Below are 26,511 nucleotides of genomic sequence, written 5' to 3' on the forward strand. Positions count from 1 at the left end.
CACCCACACAGGAAGTACAACCTTTAAAGCAAGACACCACCTCTTTTTGAACCAATCAAACCATTTCCATCTGATCTACCTGAATACTGACCAATCCACCTCTTTATTCAGGCCAGCCGGGTGTACTGTTCCCAATTTAAAAATCCAGGGCTGTTCACTCTAAAGTAATCACAAATTTACAGAACCACCTCTAGCACCACATCTCATCACTTCCAGGACTGTGGATTGCAGCTCTTGAAATTCAAACCCTTCATTGAAACAATGTTGCACCAATGGTGCTTCTACTTTTATACATTCAAAGCACTCTTATGTTCAATCAAACATGTTTTCAATTGCCTCATAGTTTTGCCTATGTACAACAGTTCACATGGATACAAACCACATACACTAGTTTACTTGACAGACACATTGTTCTCGCTTTCAGTTTATAACCTCGTAACTTCTGCAGGGGCAAATCGCTTTTAGTATGTGCTTGTGCACATACTGAGCACAAATTACAGGGATAGTGACCAACCTGCTCCACAACCTCAGTAACCTCCCCTTTATAAAATGACTGCACCACATGATCTTTTATGTTACTGCCCCACTGAAAATGCTATGATTGGTTGCTCCTTGAAAACGGAATACAACTGCAATACATGCCAATGCCTTTTAATGCTCTTTACCACTTCCTGTTTGGCCAGGGAATATGGTAATACACAAGTCAGGCTCTGTCGATTCTCTTTCTGTACAGTATTCAATATCAAGTGCCTATTATTCCAACGTGCTCTTTTCATTGCTCTATTTACTACCTTTAATGGATAACCCCTCTGCACAAACTTTAACCACATGTCATTTGCCCTTATCTTATACTCTTGTGTAGTAGAACACAAGAGTCTTAACCGCAAGAATTGTCCAAATGGAATACTATCTTTTAGGCACTGAGGATGACAGCTATTATAATTCAGCAAAGTATTTCAATGTTGGTTTTCAACAGATTGTAAAAAAGAACTGATTCTCCCATATAGATATTTGTATATTTAGTTATTTTTAGTTATTTATTTAAGCATTTTTATATACCGCGGCACGTTGGGAACATCACCTCAGTTTACAGGTAACATAATGCAGCAACAGGCTTTACAAAAACACAAAAAATGACAGCAAATTGATTAACCTTGTGAAAGGTAGGATTAAGCATATGAATGATATGTACAAGAAAGAATAACAACAAAACTGAATAACCATGTGGACGATATGTGCAAAAAAGAACCTTGTAAGGAAGGTTGTTAACGTTCAAGAGGATAAGTTGTGGACTGAAGGGGGGATGTACAATTGGACAGTGTTACCAAAGGGTAATAGAGGAAAGTTTTTAACAGAGTATCTGCATGTAGGGGTGTTGACAGAGAATTCCCAGATTTTCAAGGAGATGTATTCACGGTGTAGTTACAAAGGAGTATTGAGAAAAGGGTATTTATGAGAGAAGGGGCGGTGGAAGCAAGGGGGGGGGGGTGGGAAGAAACAGTTCAGGTGAATGCCTGCTTAAAAAGCCAGGTCTTGAAGTTCTGTTTGAAATTTTCAGACATAATTCCTGGCGAAGGCTGGGGGGCATATTGTTCCAAAGAGCGGGCCCTGCGATGGAGAGGGTATGTTCTCTGGTGGTGGTAAGTTTTGTGAGCTTGGGCAAGGGTGTGTGCAGCATTGCCAGATATTGAGTTCTGGTGGGTCTGTCAGGGGTGCAAAAACGGAGGTGCTCGTTGAACCAGTGCATGTCTGGGTTGTGGAGGGATTTATGGATGATAATGAGGGACTTGTATGTTATCCAGGATGTGATTGGCAGCCAGTGAAAGAGGACAGGGGTGATATGATCATGTCGGTGGGCATTGGTGAGGATGCGGGTGGCCACATTCTGGAACATCTGCAGGGGTTGGATGGCGTTACAGTAATTGACTTTGGATAGGATAGTGGCTTGGAGAATTGTGCAAAAGTCATTTAGATGCAGGAGAGGTTTTAGGTTTTTTTTTAACATGTGAAGCTTGAAGAAGCCATCTTTTAGGGTGGCGTTAATGAACTTTTTTAGGTTGAAATGGTTGTCTAGGGTGACGCTGAGGCTACGAAAGTATTGGGAAAAGGTGGTGGGGGTGTGGTGTGTTATGCAAGGGTAAGTTAAAGTTGTTATGGTGGGGCGAGATGAATAGGAGCTCCGTTTTCGAGGTGTTGAGCGCAAGGTAGCTGTCCGAGAGCAGGGTGCTGATGGCTGCGAGGGCCGATTCCAAGGTCTTCATGGCGTTGGGTAAGGTGTCGGTTATAGGTATGAGGATCTGAACGTCATCCACATATATGAAGTGTGGAAGACCAAGTTTGGATAGGAGATGGCAGAGGGGAAGGAGGTATATATTGAAGAGGGTCGAGGACAGTGAGAAACCTTGAGGTATACCTTGCATCAGGTTAATTGGTTTGGATTCACAGTGTCCAATTTTTACTCTGTATTGCCTGTTGGTTAGATATGATTGGAACTAGCAAAGGGTAGAGCCAGATATGCTGATTTCTTTGAGGTGTTCTGTCAGGATGTAGTGGTTAACCGTGTCAAATGCAGCGGATATGTCGAGGAGCGGATATGTCGAGGAGAGCCAGGATGGCCTTTGTCAAGCGCTTTCAGGATATGGTCGGAAAGGGAGATAAGGAGGGTTTCGGAGCTGTGGTGTCTGCGGAATCCATATTGAGAGGGGAAAAGGATGTGGTGGTCATTTAGGTAGTCTGTTAGTTACTGATTAATTGTTTTTTCTAGGATTTTTGAGATAAAGGTGAGGTTGGAGATGGGGTGATAGCTGGGTCGGCTGGGTTGAGAGAGGTTTTTTTTAAGATGGGTTTTATTATGGCTTGTTTAAGTTGGTTAGGGACAGTGCCAAGTGATACAGAGTAGAGCAGTTGATGATTTTGGATATGGGTTGAGAGATAATGTTAGGGATAGTGAGGAGGGATTTGGTGGGGATGGTATCTGAGGGGTGCACTGCAAGGTTGATTTTCTTGAGGATGGATTCTGTCTCCATAGGCGTGGTGGTCTCGAATGACTTAAGTACTGTGGTGATGTTTGGTGTTTGTGGTGTAATGGGCCAGGGTGTAGAGGTAGTGGTGTTAGTTAAGGGGGTGTTAGGGGGTGTGGAGGTGGGGGGAAAGCGTGCCATGATTTTTTCTATTTTATTGTGGAAGTACAGGGCGAGTTCCTCACATTTGTCTTTGTCATCGGTGTCAGGAGGGGAGGTGGGGGTAATTTTAGTTAATGTGGATACAAATTCAAAGAGGACTCAGGCATTAAATTGAAGTTGGTGAATTCTTTGGGCATATATTCAAAAAGGGCACCATGGTATCCCCAAAATGGTATGTAAACTACGAGAGATCACAGGAATTCAACCATTCCATAAACTGTACGAATATCTCCCTTACCCCAGTCCATAGTATGAGGATATCATCTATGAACCGCCGCTCCAACACATTGGGGTAGATTTTAAAAGAAGCACACGAGGCCTACATGTGCGTGTGCTACCCGGTGCACACACATGTACGCCCGATTTTATAACATGTGCGTGCAGGCGCACGCATGTTATAAAATCGGGGGTTGGCGCGCAGAAGGGGGTGTACAATTATGCAGCTTGCGTGCACCTAGCCGAGCTGCCTTTCCCTGTTCCCTCCCCCCTAAGCTAAGCTTCCCACCCCTTCCCCTAACCTTTCCCCCCAGCCCTACTCTAACACCCCCCCTAATTATTATCTTAAGTTTTGCGCCTGCTGCCAGCTTGCCGTGCGTGATCCTCCGACAGAGTGGCAATGGCCACTCTGTCGGAGGCCTCTGTCCCCGCCCCTGCCCCACCCCTGGACCACCCCACCCCACCCCTGCCCCTGGACCACCCCTTTAGTAAAGCCCCGGGACTTTTTAAAATAGGCCCGGCGCGCATAAGGCTGGTTACATGTGTAAATACTCCCGATTTATGCACATAACCCTTTTAAAATCCAGCCCATTATGTGCCTCATATATGGTGAATCTAGCACTCATTTTTGTTTGAATTGTCCCACATACAGGCTGGCTACACTAGATGCCATCGTGGCACTTATAGCAGTCCCCCCTATTTGTTGATAGTAAACATCATCAAACAGAAAAAAAAATTCTCTTTCAATGCTACAGTGGCTAAATCCTCCACAAATTGAACTGGAATAGGTGGCCCAATACCCTTCAACATTAATTTCTCATGAATCACTTTCAGTGCTGCATCCTGAGGGATATTCATGTTAGGGATGTGAATCGTTTTTTGACGATTTAAAATATCGTCCGATATATTTTAAATCGTCAAAAATCGTTAGGGCCACGATACAATAAAAATTCCCCCGATTTATCGTTAAAAAATCGTAAATCGGGGGAAGGGGGAGGGCAGGAAAACCGGCACACTAAAACCCCCTAAAACCCACCCCGACCCTTTAAATTAAATCCCCCACCCTCCTGAACCCCCCCCCCCCCCAAATGCTTTAAATTACCTGGGGATCCAGCGGTGGTCCAGAACGGCGGCAGTCCGGAACGGCCCCCTCAATTGAATCCTTTTGTCTTCAGCCTGCGCCATTTTGCAAAATGGCTGCCGCAAAATGGCGGCGGCCATAGACAAAAATGATTCGACGCAGGAGGTCGTTCCGGACCCCCGCTGGACTTTTGGCAAGTCTTGTGGGGGTCAGGAGGCCCCCCCAAGCTGGCCAAAAGTTTCTGGGAGTCCAGCGGGGTTCAGGAAGCGATTTCTTGCCGCGAATCGTTTTCCGTACGGAAAATGGCGCCGGCAGGAGATCGACTGCAGGAGGTCGTTCAGCGGCGGTCCGGAACCCCCGCTGAACGACCTCCTGCAGTCGATCTCCTGCCGGCGCCATTTTCCGTACGAATCCCTTAACCTTTGTTTTGATAAAGTCCTAGATTCACTATTAGGGAAGTAGACACACAAGGCAACAGTAACAACAGGGAAACCTGTGTAGGGTCTGTCTGATCTAGGGTTAATGTTTTATATTCTTTATAATTAAAGTTTATATATGTACACCACCTGGAATCTGCTCTGAAGAAGTAGTATAGAAAAGGAAGAAATAAACATAAAAATACATACATACATATAGATGTTACATGCTCCATTTATTTCTAGTCTTGGCAGTAATTTTGAATAGCTCACATTGTTTGCAATGCCCATGGGAACTTTTAGACCATGCACATTGCAGGAAGGGAAAACACCTGCATGAAAATTCACAGCTGCAGAATATGAGCTATAATCACCCACATGCTTTGCTTCTAGTAGAGTACAGGCAAAACAATGTGTGGACATTTGACAATCAGATGTGCACATGCTATTTTCCTCCCCCAACCTGATCATATCCACAGGAACACCTATATTGTTTATCCTATAGCTCCTCCATAATCCTTTTTCTTCTAGCACCATCAGAACCTTGTTTCATGACCCCTCATTTCCTGGTGGTATCCCAAAACATTTTTTGTAGTATTTTATTTTTCTGATTGGGGGTGGGCCATTTCGGGTCCAGCCCCAGATTGTTGTTTTATTTTTATTATTATTATTTTAAATGTAGTATTAAAAGAACAAAAAACAACCCCCAAATCCACCCCTACCTTTCCCATTCATTTAAATACAAAGCCAGCAGAGCCTCCCAACCCCCCAGGACTTAACCAATATCCGTTGTGGTCTAGCGGGACGGGGGGACTTGGGAACGACCTCCCGCTCCTGGGCTGCCTTTCCCATTGACAGGGGTTACTGGTGCCATTGGGCAGACCCAGGGTGAGAAAAGACTCAATCCAGGAGCAAACCTGGGACCATCTGCATGAAATTCACAGTATTTGCCAGTGTGCCACTCAGCTGGCCCAGGCATGATCTCTTTTTAACCTAGCTAAAATGTATGAGCACTATAGCAGTCCGCACATTGTTTTAAGCAGGCAGAAGAGGGAAATTTTCAGGCAAATCAGTTTATCTCAGTAAATTGCTATGCATCCAGGTGCATTTCTTTGAAAATTGTCCTGTGTGCACTGCATGCATTTTGGAGGCCTGGTAACTGAATTCACTCTAAATCAATTTTAGTGTGAGATCAGAAAAAATTTAACATGCATGCTTAAAGGCAACTTAGCAAGTAATGCAAAATCCTTGATTGTGGTCAGAGTAAAAAATGCCTCCAGTAATGTGGTTGTACTATTCTTGTGCACCTAAAGCTGAAAATGCATTGGCTAAATAGTGTGAGCCTGTTACTGAGGGCAAGCCATATAGCATGAGAACACTATACTGAGCATGCTCAGTTTCATTCTTAATTATAATTTAACTTTTTAAAATTTTATTAACTTTTGTAGGCTGCAATTACAACAGCTCAGTGCAGCATAAAAAAAAGTACAACACAGTCAAGAGAAAATAGGTGCATGTTCAAAATCAAACTGTCATATTCAATAAAATGACAATATGTCAAAATTAACTAAAATTAAAACTAAAATCAATCTAAATGGCCAATATAGTAGCTAATGTCTAGCTTAATCAATAAATGTCACACATGAAAATTAAAACATTAAAATTACTGGCTGACCAGTTTCTACTTTCCAACTTGAACAGTAGTCTTTGACTTAAGTTTCAAGTCTCTGAACACAGCAGTGAAGATCCACATTTTTATCTGCTGTCTGAAGAGCAGGTAATCCAACTTTTGACATGCTTCTATGGAGATATTATTCCTTGTGGTTCATTCTTCTGGCTTTCAAGGAGTATGCGAGTATTAGGGATGTGTATTTATTTTGAATGAATGCGCAATCAGCAACGTATAGGTCCCTATTTGTTGCATTCGTGGGTCTGCGAAACGCATGTTAAACCCCTCGAATGCAACATATCATACGTTTCCATTCCTTTGGTTCTCACTGCAGTGTTTTAGAAATAGAAGGCCATGTGAGAATAGGGGTGGATTGGCCTATCGGGGGATCGGGCTTCCCCCGGTGGACCGGACAAATGGATCATGTGGCCTCCTCTGCTCCGGGTCATTGAGGGTGCTGGGCTGAAGAAATGAAAAGACCAGGTTGACAGGGTCGAAGAAAAGAATATGGTAGCTGCCAGCCGCCACCGCCAGAGAAATGAAGACTGGCGCAGTCAGCCGCCGATGGAGAGCAGGCCGGGGGGCAAAGAAAACAAGATCGGCGTAGCCCGAGACTAGGCCGAAGAAAAGAAGATGGCCGCCACCAGCCACCACCAGAGAAATGAAGACCGGCGCAGCCTGAGACTAGGCTGAAGAAATGAAGATGGCCGCTGCCAGCTGCCACTGGAGAAATGAAGACCGGCGCAGCCAACTGACGACAGAGATGAGCTGTTCATCTGGGGGCCTTTGTGTGTATATGTATTTGAGATCAGAAGGGAGCTTCTGTGTATGTGTATTTGAGAAAGGAATGGTGCTTCTGTGTGTGTGTATATGTGATGTATATGTGAGAAAGGAATGGTGCTTCTGTGTGTGAGACAGGGAAGGTGCTTCATCTATGTGAGATAGGGAGGGTGCTTCTGTGTGTGTGTGTGTATGTATGTGTGTGTATGTGAGAAAGGAATGTGCTTCTGTGTGTGAGTGTTTGTGTGTGTATGTGAGAAAGGAATGGTATTTCTGTGTGTGAGACAGGGAAGGTGCTTCATGTATGTGAGATAGGGAGGGTGCTTCTGTATGTGTATGGTGTATATGTGAGTCAGGGAGGGTGCTTGTGTGTGTGTGCGAGAGAGAGAGATGGAGCATGTTTTTGGCTGGCTTGTGGCTGTAAGAAAGGGCATGTGTATGATTGAGCCTGTTTGTAAGTGAGATAGAACATGTGTGTGATTGAAAGCCTGTGTGTAAGTAAGAGAGAGCGAGAACATTGTGTGATTGAGAGAGACTGGCCAGAGAGGTGACGTGTGTATGTGTGAGAGAGAGACTGATTAGGGAGATGACTGGTGTGTGTGTGTGTGTGTGTGTGTGTGTAAGAAAGAGAGACTGGTTGGGGAGATGATTGGTGTGTTAGAGACAGAAACTGGTCCTGAGGGTGTGACTGGTGTGTGTGCAAGAGAGAGAAGAGACTGGTTGTGGTCCCTAAGGAAGAGGTCTGTGAGGACAGCTTCAGCAGCTACTGCTGCTTCTGGTGTGGCCTGCAAGGGAAAGGAGTATGAGAACTGCTGGAGAGGATAAGTAAAGGTGGCTTTTTAAGTTCATTTTTCTTGATTGACTACCATTTTAATTATTGGGTAGTATGTGATGTGTCTGCTGTTTGAAATATTTTATTGGTGTTTGGTAAAGCTTTCAAAATTTGCATGAGTCTTTAATTATTGGATATTCTATTCATCAGCTGTTTTGAAATTATGTTATTAGTATGATTTTATTATTATGATTAATAATTTATATATCTTGATTTCATTGATTGTTTCATGAGGAATGGTGAAATTTTTGTTTTTCCATTGTTGCACTGTATAGAGTCTAGCGTGATGCGTTTTACATTTCAGTTGTTGTCTGCACATTTCTATTTATATTTTATGTGGCTTTATTCTGTATTTGGTGAGGGTTTGTGTTCTGCATGCAAAGATTGAGATGAAGCATTCTTTTAATATGTGGTTTCTCTGTAGGGATCTGTAGTAGCTTTAGCTTGGCCTGTTCTGTTTTCCTGATAGGAGGTGTATTGATATTTTAGATTCTGGTATAATATTTGTGGTATTCTTTTTCATAGGTAGGGTTGTTATTCTTTGAGTGTTGGCAGATAGTACTGTGTTGATACGGGAGGACCATGCCAAAATATATCACAATAGGTATGATGCCATATGAATTCCAAGATGCAAAGTTTTCTTGTTGGCATCACAACAGTGCATTAAATTATCACAATAACATATATATTAATTTTACCTCAGAATGTCACTTTTCATGTAAAATATGTGTTAAATGCATAATTTAAAATTGTGTATGGGGAGGTGGGGATAGGGTGCCAGGCTGTAAGGCTTGCCTAGGGTGCCTAATACCCTTGCACCGGCCCTGTGCACAGCAGCAATGCTCCAACCCACCCAGGCATAGTTCATCATTTTTCAGGTCCTAGCACTCGTGTTAGACCCCTTGGTCCGTGTTTCAAGATGGGTCGGGTGGACAGTACACCCCGGTTGACAGTCACGCCACATGCTGAGCCTCGTCTTGTCTTGCCTCTTTGTCTTTCCCCTATCAACACCACAGCGACCTGACTAATTCCGCTCTGCCAACCTGTGTTGCCTCTATCAACTTTCTGCCACTCTGCCTTGCTGCCATACACCAGATGACTCATTCAACTCCTTGTGGTGTTCTTGCCACTATCATGGTTCCTCAGTGTGTTGGTGCTATTCTTTCTGCTTGCTATGTTCCCCCTTCATTGTGCTATAGGATGTTGACACCACTTGTCTTGCCACTTTGCCTGTCATGCTGCCTTTGAAGGTTCATGCATCTGTTATCTTTGCTCTCTTTTGAAGCTGTGGTGTGTTTTTGACACTCTCGCTGCTGCTTTGCACCTCTGTTAAAGCACTCTTGCCACTCCTGGTACCCCTTTGTCCCTTATTTATTTATTTTATTTATTTAATTTTATATAACGGCAACCGTTTGCACATCGTGCCGGTTTACAGATAACTTACAACAATGGATATATAGGCAAAGCCTTTACAAGGAACAGTGTTTAACATAGCTCAGAAAACAGAGCCAAAAACTAGCAAACTTGTGGAAAGAGGGGTAGGGGTGGTCGAGACAGGGGAGGGGGCGGGGGGGAGGGTGGGTGGGTGGGTGAAAAGAGGTACAAAAAGGAGTAATATGTACAGGTACAAGAGGAGTAATATGTACAGGGGTCGAGTGATTATTGACGTATACATAGGTTATATTATTGACATCTATATACATTGGCAAATTGACATAGGTTATATTATTGACATATACATAGGTTATATACAAAACTGTATAAGCATGTAGTAAATAAGAAATTGAGGTGAGAAGATGGGAACGGTAGAGCTATGTGCCTTAGGCTATTCATGCCACTTTGATGCCACTATGCCACAGGCTATTCATGCCACTTTGATGCCACTATGCCACAGTCTAAGTACCTTGGAGCTCTTTTCTCATTCTGATGATTGCTCCTCAGAAGTTTCATCAGAACTGATAAGAAAACCTCAATTCTGCAGCCAAAAATAGGTTGCAAATACTTCCCCCATTGACTTTAATGGGAAAATGGAAAACAAATAAAATGAATCAAACGAATTGATTCCCCCTCCATGAAATGAATGCAACAAATTTTGTCCTGGCAAAATGAATAAGAATGAAAACACATTTTTTCCTTCTGCATATCCCTAGCAAGTATTCCTAGCAGTTGTTTTTTTTTGTTGTTGTTGTTAGTACAGAGGAAAGAAGGGGGAGACAAACTATACTCCAGAGAAGGAGGTGAAAACTTAGCGGAGCGTTATAATATTGCTGAAAACTAACATGAATGCATATTTAGAACTATCTGATTTCTGTGCCGGTAAGGGACTAAAGAGAAAGACTAGTGTGAGATGACATGGTTAAGAACTGAAGGGAGTATACAAGGCAATAGAACATAGAAATGACAGCGGAAAAGGACCAAATGATCCACCCAGTCTGCCCGGCAAGTTTCTACCAGTATCTGCTACATCGTGCAGGTTACCCTCATGCTTATCAGTTTACCAGACCGTAAAAGTCAGGGCCCTTGGATGCTGTTTGAATCCAATTTTCCTTAACTGTTGCCTTGGAAGCAGAGAACAATGATGGGGCTGCATCAAAAGTATCAGGCTTAGTGTTTAAGGAGCAAGTTACCCCCATGTTTATTTGTTCCCCAAACGTAAAAGTCGGGGCCCCTCGTTGGTTGCTGTCTGAATCCAGTTCCCCCTTTCCCACTGCCATTGAAGCAGAGAACAATGAAGGAGTTGTGTTAACAGTATTAAGACTTATTTGTTAAGGGTAGCAACTGCTCACCAGTAAGTTACCCTATGCACTCATTTCTTCATTTCCATCCTGTGGGATCCACAGTGTTTAATCTATGCCCTTTGAATACTTTCACTGTTTTTGTCTTCACCACCTCATCCGGAAGGGCATTCAGGCATCCACCACCCTCTCCGTGAAGAAATATTTCCTGACATTGGTTCTGAGTTGTCCTCCTTGGAGTTTCATTTCATGATCTCTAGTTCTATTGATTTCTTTCCAACAGAAAAGGTTTGACAATTGTGCATCATTAATAAGTAAGATATTCCCATATTGACTCTAATTCTTTGTTTTTAAATAGTTTTTGCATCCGTTGGTATCATTTGAGGTATATTTAGTCACTCTGTGTTTGCGGCAGCCATTTGAAAGTTGACCTTTTATAACAGCCACGTGTGTTTTTGGTTAAAAAGTTCCTCTGCAGGTAAGAATAAAATATTTTTTTACAAATTTTGCTGGAAAACTATACAAAAGTGTTTAGTTATCATTTTGATTTTATTTTTTAAAATGTTTTAAAATTTTAAAATGTTTTAAAAAATTTTTAAAATTTTTTATTTTAAAATTGAAAATGTTTATAGATATGTAAATTGCATCGATTCAGTGATGTTCCCAAATGTGAACAATGGGCATAACTGTGACTATGTTCCCATTTGGGGACATATAAGTGATTTAATATTCAATATGCTGTTATATCTTTACAGAATGTCTAAGAAACGACTTTCCAGTGCAGAAGCATTAACATTCATTTTAGATGAGTATCAAAGTTGTGAAGATGGTGAATCCTTAGAAGAATAGGAATGTTTAGCCGACGTTATTGATGAAGCCGTAGAAAGTGATGACATAAGAGACATAGTGTTGCTACCTCCAAATAAAGTTGATAATGTGTCTGATTGTTGCGATTCCGGGTCGGCCCCGGAATCGCCACCTACCCCGTCGGGGTTCTGGCTGGGTCCCGCGCTCCCCGGGCCTCCAGGGATCTCTGCCGCCGCAGGCCCGGCGTCTGCCCATCTCCCCCGGGCCTGCAGCTTCCTCTGCCTCCATGTCTTCGCCGCGCCGGAGCAGCCGGCGTTCCTCAGCGGTAGGCCCCGCCCCCTAGACGCGCGCGCGCCCCAGGCCAAGATTTAAAGGGGCCAGCGCGCGAAAAGATCGGGGATGCCCTCTGATGACATCAGACGCTGCAGGGTATTTAAACCCTGCAGCCTGACTAGGACTTTGCCTTGCAACGAGGTTCCAGGTTTCCTGTCTCAAGTTGCTGCGTCCTGTGTTCTCCTGGTCTTCCTGATTCCTGATCCCGGATTGGCTTACGGTGTTCCCTGGCTCCTGACTTTGGACTGGCTTACGACGATTCCCTGGCTCCTGACTCTGGACTGGCTCACGGTGATTCCCTGGCTTCTGACTTTGGACTGGCAAGCGACGACTCTCAGGCACTCGACTCCGGACTGGTGAGCAACGACCCTCTGGCACTCGACCTTGGATCTCATCTGATTCCGCCCCCGCGGGCGCTCCTAAGTCCCAGCGGCCGGGTCCCTACGGGCTCCTCCTGGGGGGACTCCGGCTTCCAGGGTGAATCTCCTAAGTCCCAGCAGCCGGACTCCTACGAGCTCCTCTCGGGGGAGGTTCGGCTTCCAGGGTGAAGACTTCCTCACCACTGTGTCAGCTCCATCCGTTCCCTTCTTCCGTGCCTAGCCCTTGGTCGCAAAGGGCGTCCTTGGGTCTTCTTCGGTCCAGCCACATCTCCGTCCTTGCCGCCTCCCGGTCGGGGCCTCTGCTGCTACCTTGCAGCAGTTCACCTTTCAATTCCGATCGGCTCAAGGGTCCACGAATCCAACACTGATGAAGAAGTGATTGACAAAGATGATCTACTGCCTTTGGCTTTGCCAAATGAAGTGCTTGGAACTGTAGCTATACTAAAGGATGCAGCAGCCATTTGTTCCTCTGATAACTTCTTCACCTCATATGATCTTCTTCTGGCACTGCAAAAGCAAAACATCAAGGCCACTGGAACTGTTCATGAAAATAGGTTGAAGCAGTGCTCATTGATGGAGACAAGCCAAATGAAAAAGAAGGAGAGAGGCTGCTTTGATGCTGTATGCGACGGACATGTCTTGGCTGTGAAATGGCACGACAACCAATGTGTTATTGTAGCTTCAAACTACAACAACATAGAACCACTGGGAAAAGCAAGAAGGTGGAGCAAAGCCAGAAAGTGTCCAGTTGACCTTCCACAGCCAGAGGTAATTGGCTTATACAATACCCATATGAGAGGAGTGGACATACTGGACAGATTTATGGCAAACTACCGTCCAGTGTTTCGTTCAAAGAAATGGTGGTGGCCTCTATTTGTCAACAGCATCAACATGGCAGTTGTTGCAGCTTGGCGTCTTCATGTTGAAGTAGGAGGTAAATTTGATCACCTGGAGTTTCGTCAGCACATTGTTCGCACTCTGCTTCAGCGTTCAGAACATCTCACACCATCAAAATCTGGACCTTCGAGTAGACCAGTCAGCGATGTGAGGTTTGATGGTTATAATCATCACCTTACTCCATCAGAGAAACAAGGAAGATGTAGGATGTGCAAGAAACTCCCGCCTGGTGTGCACCAAGTGCAGGGTTCCGCTTCATCTTCATTGCGAACAGCAGTATCATACCCAATGATCATTGGATCAAACAAACTCTGCTAATTAAATGGTTTTCTTTATTTACAAGATAGTTTTCCGTCAAAACTGCTTAAAATACTTGAGTCTATGATTTTAATGTCATGTTCATAATTAACAATAATATAACAAATCCCCGCCACTCTATTGTATTACCTTAGGCAAAACATACCTTCCTTGACCTTCATAATAGGCATCATTGTGCGGCAACACGTACCATTTATCACTCTGCCTTATTTTTAATCATTGGTCAGTCCCTTTTTTTTACTATTTTGTAGTGCAAATCATAAAGTGCTCCGTGCTTTTTTTGTGCTTTTTTTAAAAATCCATTTCATTCCACATATAGCTTTTCCTTTTCCCACATTTCTTAAAATCAATGAGAGAATAATATGATCACTTAGCTTGTAAATCCAATATTCTGCATATTGTTGCCCAAATTTCTTCACATCCGATATTATATAGCAATGTGGCTCTGTTTCACACCGCTATACTGTGTCTGTGCCCGACACTGTACAATGTTTCGGACGGAGTTGTCCTTCCTCAAGGGCGATTTTCTATGCCTTGAACAAAACAAGTATTACAATCGAATTACCCGTATTTCACAAAATTAAAAAGTCCTAACGTGCATAACTACTTACTCCGTTTTTCTCCATTATGGCTCTCAGCGTTTTTTTACCTTCTCTTCCGGTTTACTACTTCCCGCCTCCATTTTTAAACCCCTTGTCTTACATACGTAATACCTACGTCACTGCTGATCCCTTTATTTACAAAGAGTACCACTCAATCATATTATTCAAGCCGCTTGGGCTCACAGTATGCATCCAGAAAATCCATTGTTGTTCCTTAACATTCAACAAAACATTAGGATCACCACCGCGTTTGTGCATTGTGACTACCTCTAACACTCGCCATCTTAACTGATGAAAATCATGATGTTTTTCTTGGCAATGGGCTACCATTGGAGCCATGATTTTTCCAGTGGTTATGCAACTGCGATGTTCTATTAGTCGCACTCTTATCTGGCGTTTAGTGCGTCCTATATAATACAAATTGCAAGGGCAAACTATAATATATATGACTCTAGATGTATCACAAGACGAATATTGTCGCGCTTTGTGTGTTTTCCCATGCTTGTCAGTCCAAGTTTCACCCTCAATAACTTGATCACACAGGGAACAATGGTTACATGGCCAATGTCCAATTTTCTCATTTGCACGGCTCTCGGATAATATTGTCATAAACGAATGTGTCACAAGATCCCCCACGTTTTTCCCTCTCGAATATGCTATGATCGGTGGTTCTTTAAAAATATCATGCACTTTTAAAACCGGCCAGTGGTGATGGATTAATGCTGAGATCTTACGTGATTGGTTAGAATATGGTATAGTGCATACTATGCGCAATTCTTCACTATCCGGTGATTTATCTAGGAGCAACCATTGACGTTCAGCGTTGTACGCTCTCTTATAAGCCCTTTTGATATATTTGATCGGGTAACCTCGTTCCAGTAATCTTGCTTTTAATAGATCAGCTTGATACACGAACTCTGCTCGTGTACTACAAATTCTCCGTATTCTGAGAAACTGCCCTATTGGTAGATTATTCCGTAATTGATAAGGATGGAAACTAGAGTAATGTAAGAGTGTATTCCTCTCACATTCTTTACGGAATAACGTGGTAGTACAATATCCATCGACCAATTTGATAGCGATATCTAAAAAGTTGATCTCCGTTTGATGATAAGTACTGGTAAATTGTAGGTGCTCATCTAATGTATTTATCCATTGCAAAAACTGCTGTAATTTATGTGCATCCGCATGCCAAATAAAAAATACATCGTCTATATAGCGTGTCCAATCTGACACCGGACTGAACTCTTCTTGGGAATACAGTTTCTCTTCTTCAAATTGACGTACATATAAATTGGCCAAACTGGGGGCCATTGTCGCCCCCATTGCGGTACCACTGATCTGCTTGTACCAGATATTCAAAAATGTGAAAAAATTCTCACACAACGCCAGTTTGGCCATAGCCATTAAGAAGGATGTTGGTATACGATGTGGGCGTTCCCTATTATCTAAATACTTTTCCAAAATTAATAGGGTATCTTCTTGTGGTATAGACGTGTACAGTGATTTTATATCTAGAGTGACTAATATCACCGATCCTTCTACATGAATATTTTGTAGTTTTGACAGCATGTGCTTAGTGTCTTTACAATAGGATGATGCATCTACAACCATAGGATGAATAATCACATCTATCAAAGTGGACAATGGTTCTAAAAGGGAACCTATGGTGGTTATGATGGGGCGTCCCGGAGGATTGTGCAGATCTTTATGCACCTTCGGTACCATATATAAAGTGGGAGCAATTGGAAATTTTACTCGTAAAAATTTAACTTCTCTATTGGTCAAAAAACCCTCTGCAAAGGCATTCTCTGTTAGCTGATCAATTTGAGATTGTAATTGTTCAGTCGGATCTTCTGATAGTATTTCATACGTGGCCGCATCTTGTACGTGTTCTGTGACCATGGCACATATTTGGCCCGATCTAAAACTACCACTGATCCACCTTTGTCGGCTTTTTTTTATAACGATTTTATCTTCATTTTTCAAACTGTGTAGAGCCGCCACTTGTTCACGATTCAGATTATAACTTGGAGGTGTTTTCCTTTCCTCCATGCGCTCTAAATCCCACAAAACAAGATCAATGTATGTTTTTATTGCTGCATCTATGTTCCCTGAAGGTAGCCAATTTGACTTTGGAAATACTAGTGAACAATCTCTTTGGATATCAATTTTTGAGAAAAATAGCCGCAGCTGTAATTTTCTAAAAAATTTATACAAAAATCGCCGACTGGTAAACGCATCATAAAATGTATATGGTACAAAAGATAATCCTTTTGACAAGACTTGTATTTGTGTATCAGACAACACAATCTCTGACAAATTGATTATGTTTGATGTTTGGTTTGTGACCTGGTCCACGGGCGTTCACCAATATCTGGGGCTGGTGGTTGTCGGGTCGTCCGAAAAAACCTCCTGTTTTGTGATCTATATGTTGATCGATAATTTCTTCTTCCTCGCTGCTGATATTGATTATCTTGCTGAGGGGCTGAATACATACTTTCCTCCTCTGATGTAGATGAAGACGTATCTTCAGACGAGCCCGCAAAAGCTACTTTTCTAGGAGGCGCATTTTTTTTGCGCTGCCAAATATATATTTGTCCCGTGGCATAGTCTTTTTCGTCTCGTTGGAATTTTTCGATTTTGCTCTGCTTAAGATCTGAACGGAATTTATCCAAGGATTGGTTCATTTCTTGTAAATGTTGGTCATAAATTTCCAAAGATTCGGCATGTTGTAAACCTTGTTTAATGACATCACTGTCATTACGAACTGTTTCAGCAATCTTATTCGTGGTTTCTATTAAGAGCAACATGATGTCTAACGAACATTTGTTTAAGATTTTTATCCATCGATCTACAAATTCTTTATCATCAGCATAAATAGATGGTGCTATACTCATGCGGAGACCGCGTGGAATCATTTCTGTCTTCACATACTGTAACAAAGTTGCTGAATGTAGCTCCAACCGTGTTTGCCGCTTTTTAGTAGTCAATAGTTCATCCCACGTATGTATTTCACTAGCAACTTCATGGTCTTCTAAAAGGAGATGCCCCTGGAGGGCCTGAGCAATTTGTTGATCTGAGTAGCTATACACGTTGGACCACATTTTAGTGTCACACTATAGTTAATCTTGTGCAAACAGTGAAACCCTATAGTTGACACTTTAATTTGCGATTGAGATGGGGATCAGTCTACACTGACAATAATATAACAAATCCCCGCCACTCTATTGTATTACCTTAGGCAAAACATACCTTCCTTGACCTTCATAATAGGCATCATTGTGCGGCAACACGTACCATTTATCACTCTGCCTTATTTTTAATCATTGGTCAGTCCCTTTTTTTTACTATTTTGTAGTGCAAATCATAAAGTGCTCCGTGCTTTTTTTGTGCTTTTTTTAAAAATCCATTTCATTCCACATATAGCTTTTCCTTTTCCCACATTTCTTAAAATCAATGAGAGAATAATATGATCACTTAGCTTGTAAATCCAATATTCTGCATATTGTTGCCCAAATTTCTTCACATCCGATATTATATAGCAATGTGGCTCTGTTTCACACCGCTATACTGTGTCTGTGCCCGACACTGTACAATGTTTCAGACGGAGTTGTCCTTCCTCAAGGGCGATTTTCTATGCCTTGAACAAAACAAGTATTACAATCGAATTACCCGTATTTCACAAAATTAAAAAGTCCTAACGTGCATAACTACTTACTCCGTTTTTCTCCATTATGGCTCTCAGCGTTTTTTTACCTTCTCTTCCGGTTTACTACTTCCCGCCTCCATTTTTAAACCCCTTGTCTTACATACGTAATACCTACGTCACTGCTGATCCCTTTATTTACAAAGAGTACCACTCGATCATATTATTCAAGCCGCTTGGGCTCACACGTTAGGACTTTTTAATTTTGTGAAATACGGGTAATTCGATTGTAATACTTGTTTTGTTCAAGGCATAGAAAATCGCCCTTGAGGAAGGACAACTCCGTCCGAAACATTGTACAGTGTCGGGCACAGACACAGTATAGCGGTGTGAAACAGAGCCACATTGCTATATAATATCGGATGTGAAGAAATTTGGGCAACAATATGCAGAATATTGGATTTACAAGCTAAGTGATCATATTATTCTCTCATTGATTTTAAGAAATGTGGGAAAAGGAAAGCTATATGTGGAATGAAATGGATTTTTAAAAAAGCACAAAAAAAGCACGGAGCACTTTATGATTTGCACTACAAAATAGTAAAAAAAAGGGACTGACCAATGATTAAAAATAAGGCAGAGTGATAAATGGTACGTGTTGCCGCACAATGATGCCTATTATGAAGGTCAAGGAAGGTATGTTTTGCCTAAGGTAATACAATAGAGTGGCGGGGATTTGTTATATTATTGTCAGTGTAGACTGATCCCCATCTCAATCGCAAATTAAAGTGTCAACTATAGGGTTTCAATGTTCATAATTAAAACAGTGTTGTTCCCAAATGGGAACATAGTGCCATATGTGCCCATTGTTAGCAAATGGGAACGAAGCGCCATCTTTTGTACGTGACAAATATTAAAAAAAATTGTTCAGTCAAGTGATCCTCTCATGTCATGTGTTTCAAACTTTAAGCTAAACCAATATTGCTTCACTACGTAAGATTTGGGCATTAATGGGCTAATTAGAGGACACTGGCAACTGACCATTTCTGCTTTCATCACTGCCCTGCTGTGTAAGTGCCACAATCACAATGGCTGCCCCACATATTCTGCTAAAGTTTACTGACATGAGCTTTGCACTGAAACAATCGGTGAGCTTATTGAGGCTTTGGGCGCTCAGAGTACTTTTCATCCCATGCCTATAGTAAATAATAATTATCCATTTTTTGGGATTTTTATCCTACCTTCTTATGTATAAGGCACAGAGATTTCATAATGGTGTGCTATTGGCTTGGTTCTCAAGTTCATTGCTATAATTGTTTGGTGCCTCTATGCCTTATACATTGTGATGTGTGGAGAAATGCTTGAAGAATTTCTTTGATATGTTGTGGTTTTATTTGAGAAGATCTATTTGTGGTATAAATTAGGGGTGTGCATTCGGTCCCTACGTATTGGCAATCCGTAATGGATGTGGCCATATTTGTTGTATTCGTGGAGAAGCGAAACGTATTGCGATTCCCCACGAATACAACGAATCTTCACTGAATTATTTGGCCGCCTAAAGAAACCAATTTAAACAAAGACTTACCAAAACTCCCTGGTGGTCCAGCGGGGGGTCCAGGAGCCATCCCCTGCATTCACACCTTCAGTGCCGGTTTCAAAATGGCGCCGATAGCCTTTGACCTACTATGTCACAGGGGCTACCAGTGCCATTGGTCACCCCCTGTCACATGGCCACCGGCACCATCTTGTGCTCCTACCATGTGACGGGCTGACCAATGGCACCGGTAGCCCCTGTGACATAGTATGGGCAACGTATGAGTGTTTGTGAAAAAAATGTGCATTAGCTGTGTTTTGTTTTGGCAAAGATAAGTTGAGTTCAAATATATTCATCCCCAAGGGCCAATGGGTACAGTTGCAAAATATCATATATAAATGCCCTTCATTTTTTAGCTCCTCTGTTTCCTGTTAGCTGGGCCCTTTCAAGACCATGCTCAGTTTAGCACCAGCACACTACTTTGGCCTCAGTAAGTATCAGGCTTAACACTAGCCCGTGGTTAGTATTGAATAGTGAGTGCTCGCTATATAGCGTGATAGATGAGCATACCATGTTATTTAACAAGCACATACTAAACCCTCATTAGCATATGATGTTACTTCATTTGCATGCATGGACACACAAGTTTGTGCATGCATATGCTAACATCCTTCTGACCCTCTTTAATGTGCACATTATGGCCTACCGTCATAGCTCACTATTTTTAGTGTAATACACAAGGGCTTAATGTACATGTTAAATTTTATTGCATAGGCTCCTTTGTTTGATATGACTAACCAAATGGCCTTTTTAAGTAAAAATCTGATCCATTTTAAAAATAAATGATCACTGTAAGGCAAAATGACATTATTTTTAGCTATTCTAATTAGTATCCTGTAGTGCTACTGTAATAATAAAGGACAGAACAAAACATAATTTAGAAACAGAAAAATACTGAGCTTAGATATTATTCAGTATAATATGATGCAAAACTATATAATAGAAGAATTAGGTTACAGTATGTGAGCAATGATCACTATCTTTGGTTCATGGCTGTAATGCAGGAGTGGGCACATTTTTTAAGCAAGGCCACATTAGTGGTTTATGCGGCCTGTACTGGGGACTGGGGAAGTGGTCCTCATCAGAGCCTAAGAGTTCCATTTAGGGAATGATAGAGGGGGTAGATGATGCTCTAGCACTCCTCCACTCTCCACCATTCAGACCCCAGCATTTGATTTTCCCCAGTCAAGCTCCATTTATTTCTATTCATTTTCTTCAGTCTTATGAAAGTTATTTCCTCAAACTGCAGCTGAAGTGAAAAATCATATATTGAGGCCTTCTCCCTCTTTCCTGATAGGTGCAGTTTTCTAAGCTACAGACACAGAAAAAAGTATTGTGATAGTGAAATGGCCACAGTAACTTTCCCATAGGAATTAGGAGAAGAGACCTACATATGGATTACTAATTTACTGGGTTGGGTTTCCTGAATGGCCTGCTCCTTCCCAAGCTACTACTACCTATGCATTTCTGTTTCTATTTCTCTGGTGTTCGATTGCGTTCAGTTTCTAGTTAAGTTTTGGTCTGGGATCCCTTATTCTGTATTTGGTGAGGATTTATTTGTTTTTTTAATTTTTTAATTTAAATTTTTGCATTTGTGATAGAGGTGAGGTATTCTGCTGTTTTCTATGTCAGGATATGTAGCAGTCCGTCTTGTTCTGTTTTCCAATTTGCATCTCCAATATGAGATATATTGGTGTTCTAGGACAGGTTGCAATATTTCCACTACCACCTTTTCATAGGCCTGGTTGTAGTTATTTCTGGGTGATAGTGCTTGATTGGTATAACAGATTTGCTACTTAGCCACTGAGTGTGTTTTTTACTGGGTTTTGTGTTATTTCATAGTGAGCTAGGTAGTGGATAGAGTTTGTATCACTGTTATTGAGATGACACCAGAATTTGAATATTCTTTTTGGCATAGTGTGTATAGTAAGGAGAAGCATCATAATTCTGTTCTACACCCATTACTAGGTGTGTTTCTATGGACAGAACTGGACGTGCAGGATTTTAATTGGGGTTCAGTTCCATTCTGTATAATTTAAGGTTAAAGACAGACCCCAGACCCCACTCCCATTGCTTGAATGTTATTATCAAATAATTTTAACAGTACTTTTACTTGGGGAGGGGGGAGTTGTATTTATCCAGAGGTTTCTTGGTTTCATAAATGGATCTTAGGACTTTATCTTGCAATGTTTATATAATCAAATTAAAGCTCCCAGATGCACTTAGTCTCAACCCAAAGTGTGCATACTTTCATGTATGCTCAACTTCTTGTTTGTTTAGAAAGAATTTGAATATGTTTTGGAGATGTTTTGGCATTCTCTGGAAACTCATATGTTTTGTTTTTTTCCAGATATAATTGTAGGACCCATGGTTTTCAGCAAGTCCCTTGCAGGTTTAAATTCTCTTGTAGACCTTGTGTGATGGGGGTCAAAATAACCAAATCATCTGCATATAGTAGGCATATTGTTTTGGCCCTGGAACTGAGGAGGTCTATGGTACTGTGTGGAGATCATTGATGTAGATGTTGAGGAGGGTGGGGTCTGGTTCCATCTCTGTTTCACTCCCCTTCCTGAGGCTGCCTGTCTGCATGCTGTTTATTTTGACCTTACATCTGATGGATGAATAGATGGATTTAATTGTATCATAGTCCCATACCACCACCAATTCCAGTTTATAATAATTTAATGTTGAGGCCAGAGTGCCAGATAAAGTCAAAGACCTTTGCAAATGTGATTGTAAGGTAAAGTTGTGGTCAGTCAGTGATTCTGTGTTTTGAAGGAAACTCAGTCTTACTTCTATGTAAACACTGTTGTGTTCAGAAACTTGAAACTTAACGGAGACTACTGTTCAAGTAGGAAACTGGTCAGCCAGTAATTTTAATGTTTTAATTTTTATGTGTGACATTTATTGATTAAGCTGGACATTGGCTTCTATATTGGCCATTTGGATTGATTTTAGTTTTAATTTTAGTTAATTTTGACATATTGTCATTGTATTGAATATGACAGTTTGATTTTGAACATGCTCCTATTTTCTCTTGACTGCGTTGTACTTTTTTTAATGCTGCATTAAGCTATTGTAATTGCAGCCTACAAAAGTTAATTAAATTTTAAAAAGTTAAATTAAAATTAAAAAGGGAACTGATCATTCTCAGTATAGTGCTCTCATGCTATAGGGCTTGCCCTCAGTAACAGGCTCACACTATTTAGCCAATGCATTTTCAGATTTAGGTGCACAAGAATAGTACAACCACATTATTGGAGGCATTTTTTACTGTGCCCACATTCAAGCATTTTGCATTACTAACTAAGGGGGTCATTTTCCAAAGGGATCGCATGCAAAAAGTCCCTTATTGCGTGCGATAGCTGTCGGGGCGAAGTCCGCACCGGAAGGGGAGGAGTCGAGGCAGTATCGAGGCGAACTCCGTGACGACTTCGCTGATGGCAAAAAGTTAGGACACCTTATCGCTGCCAGCAGCGCGCCCAATAGCGCCACCTTTCACGGTGGCGCTATTGGGTGCGAAAGCCGGCAGCGATCACACCGTGGAGGTACGATTGCTGCTGGCTTTCACAGGCCTGCCCCCTGCTTCGACCCCCGCCCCCCGGTACCGTGCGATTCATAAAGGCCTGCGATCTTGAAAACCCAGGCCTAAGTTGCTTTTTAACATGTATGTTCATTTTTTTCTGATCCCACACTAAAATTTTGGAGTTCAGTTACATAGGCCTCCAAAATACATGCAATGTGCACAGGTCTTAATTTTCAAAACCATGTACCTGGATACATAGCAATTTACTGAGATAAACTGATTTGCCTGAAAATTTCCTTCTTCTGCCTGCTTAAAACAATGTGCGGACTGCTATAGTGCTCATACATTTTAGCTAGGTTAAAAAGAGATCATGCCTGGGCCAGCTGAGTGGCACACTGGCAAATACTGTGAATTTCATGCAGATGGTCCCAGGTTTGCTCCTGGATTGAGTCTTTTCTCACCTTGGGTCTGCCCAATGGCACCAGTAACCCCGGTCAATGGGAAGCAGCCAGCCCAGGAGCGGGAGGTTGTTCCCATGTCCCCCCGTCCCGCTAGACCACAATGGACATTTGTTAAGTCCTGGGGGGTTGGGAGGCTCTGCTGGCTTTGTATTTAAATAAATGGGAAAGATAGGAGTGGATTTGGGGTTTGTTTTTTGTTCTTTTAATACTACATTTAAAATAATAATAATAAAAATAAGACAACAATCTGGGGCTCGACCCGAAATGGCCCACCCCCGATCAGAAAAATAAAATACTACAAAAAATGTTTTGGGATACCACCAGGAAATGAGGTCTCATGAAACAAGGTTCTGATGGTGCTAGAAGAAAAAGGATTATGGAGGAGCTACAGGATAAACAATATAGGTGTTCCTGTGGATATGATCAGGTTGGGGGAGGAAAATAGCATGTGCACATCTGATTGCCAAATGTCCACACACTGTTTTGCCTGTACTCTACCAGAAGCAAAGCATGTGGGTGATTATAGCTCATATTCTACAGCTGTGAATTTTCATGCAGGTGTTTTCCCTTCCTGCAATGTGCATGGTCTAAAAGTTCCCATGGGCATTGCAAACAATGCAAGCTATTCAAAATTACTGCCAAGACCAGAAATAAATGCAGCATGTAACCTAGCCTAAGTGTACAACAACTATATGTGTGTATGTATTTTTATGTTTATTTCTTTCTTTTCTATACTACTTATTCAGAGCAGATTCCAGATCGTGTACGTATACAAAATTTAATTATAAACAATATAAAACATTAAACCTTGATCAGACAAATCCTATACAGGTTTTCCTGTTACTGATGAATTGTGTGTCTACTTCACTAATAATGAATCTAGGACTTTATCAAAACAAAGGTTAAGGGATTAAATAAATCACAAAGTTTCATAGCTTTTTAAAAAGATGGATCACAATGTTTATTTTATTGTGTGTAATGTCCACTTTTCTGCTTTAGTCTAATAATGGAGCATACTGAATTTTATGAGCCCAATTTTATATAGCTCACATAGGACTAAAGTCACACATGGGCTTCAGCCCTAATTTTATATTATATACATGTGCGCTTTGAAAATTAACCTGATACTTCACTTTCAATGCATATCCAGCATAGCTCTCTGCTTCAACGGCAGGGGAGAAAGACTGATACTTCACGCATATCCAGCATAGCTCTCTGCTTCAACGGCAGGGGAGAAAGACTGATACTTCACGCATATCCAGCATAGCTCTCTGCTTCAACGGCAGGGGAAAAAGTCTGATACTTCACGCATATCCAGCTTAGCTCTCTGCTTCAATGGCAGGGGAGAAAGTCTGATACTTCACTTTCAATGCATATCCAGCATAACTCTCTGCTTCAACGGCAGGAGGGAATGAAGAAAAGTGGACTGGATCTATATACAGACTAGGACTGAATTATATAGTCTGGGTAAACAAATAAGCAGGGGTGTAGCTTGCTTATTGCGGCGGTTACAATCCCTAACTAATTAAGCTAGATATTTCACTTAGATGCAGTTCCAACACTGCTCTCTACATTAATGATGGGGTGGAAGTGAAATAGAACCAAAAGGTTACTAAGAGCCAAGACTAACAGATAAGTATGAGAAAAAAAAACGTGCAAAGCTTGCTGGGCAGACTGGATGGGCCGTTTGGTCTTCTTCTGCCGTCATTTCTATGTTTCTATGTTTCTATGTTAAGTCACAAATTAACTCCTACTAGAGAACAGGTGTAAATGCCTCAGTGGACTTTTACATGAACATCTTTCACAAATCAAAGGTAAGAAATGTAAATGATTTTCTTACCCCAACTCTGCCCCAGGAATGCCTCCTTTCATTACGTGTAAAAGTGCACATGAAATCTAGGTGTTGTCGTCGGGAAGTGGATCCTTGGTCCGACCGGCTAATATGATGTTCCGTGCGGAGAGAGACGGTCAGAAGGCAGACTGCAGCAGACGAGGAAGGATCTTCACCCTGGAAGCCCGTGACCCCTCCAGAGGAGCTGTGGAGGCCCGGGCCGCTGGGGCTTAGGTGGCTTCGCTCTGGAAGCCCGCGATTCCCCCAGCAGGAGCCTGTAGGGATCCGGGCCGCTGGGACGTAGGAGGACGACTCCAGATAGGGGTAGATGATGAGACGGACCAGGATCAGGGCAGGCAGCAGAAGTCGAAGACGATGAGATGGACCAGGATCAGAGCACGAGAGTCAGGCAGGCTGGAACAGGAGCAAGCTAGCAGGAACCGGGACAGGGAAACAGGCAGGCAGGATCAGGAACGCAGGAACAGGCAGGCAGAATCAGGAACACACGAACAAGCAACTCAACTCCAGGGAGCTGACCGCGTTGCAAGGCATTGAGAGGCTCAGACGCCGGGTTAAATCTCCCTCGGTGTCTGACATCACTCTAGAGGCAGGTCTGCCTTTTCGCACCAGAGGCCCTTTAAAAGGGTTCCCTCTGCGTGCGCGAGAGCCCTATGGGCGGGGCCAGCAGCGTTCGGCAGCATCTCCCTCGTGGGAGCGCCGCGCAGTCGGCCAGGGTCTCGTCGGAGTTTGGGGACCGTGTCAGCCGTCGGAGCTGAGGCCAGGTAAGGGCCGGTCGCGGGGAACGCGGCCGGTACCGCAACACTAGGGATGTGCATGTGTTTAAAAAAAATGGCCATCCCAAAATGAATTGGGTCTAATTTGTTTCTTTTAGGCGTCCCAAAATGAATGGAGAGGGTTCCCCAAATTAAACAAATTCTATTTATTTCATTCGTTTACTCTCCATTCATTTCTATGAGCCATTAAAGTCAATGATATTGATACTAAATATAGCATCCAGTCAGCCCTTCCCAGTGTGCCATGTGTGATCTTACTGTCTTGTAGGGATGTGGGTAGGACATATTGTTATGGAGACAAGAGGAACAGCATATCACAGTGAAGTATTGTTCTAACCCATTCTCTCACTGCACACTGGATCCAGCGATGCTGATCTTGAAGAATGAACATGTCTGAGATTTACTATG

The sequence above is a fragment of the Rhinatrema bivittatum genome, chromosome 6, assembly GCF_901001135.1.
Source record: "Rhinatrema bivittatum chromosome 6, aRhiBiv1.1, whole genome shotgun sequence".
NCBI classification, from domain to species: domain Eukaryota; kingdom Metazoa; phylum Chordata; class Amphibia; order Gymnophiona; family Rhinatrematidae; genus Rhinatrema; species Rhinatrema bivittatum.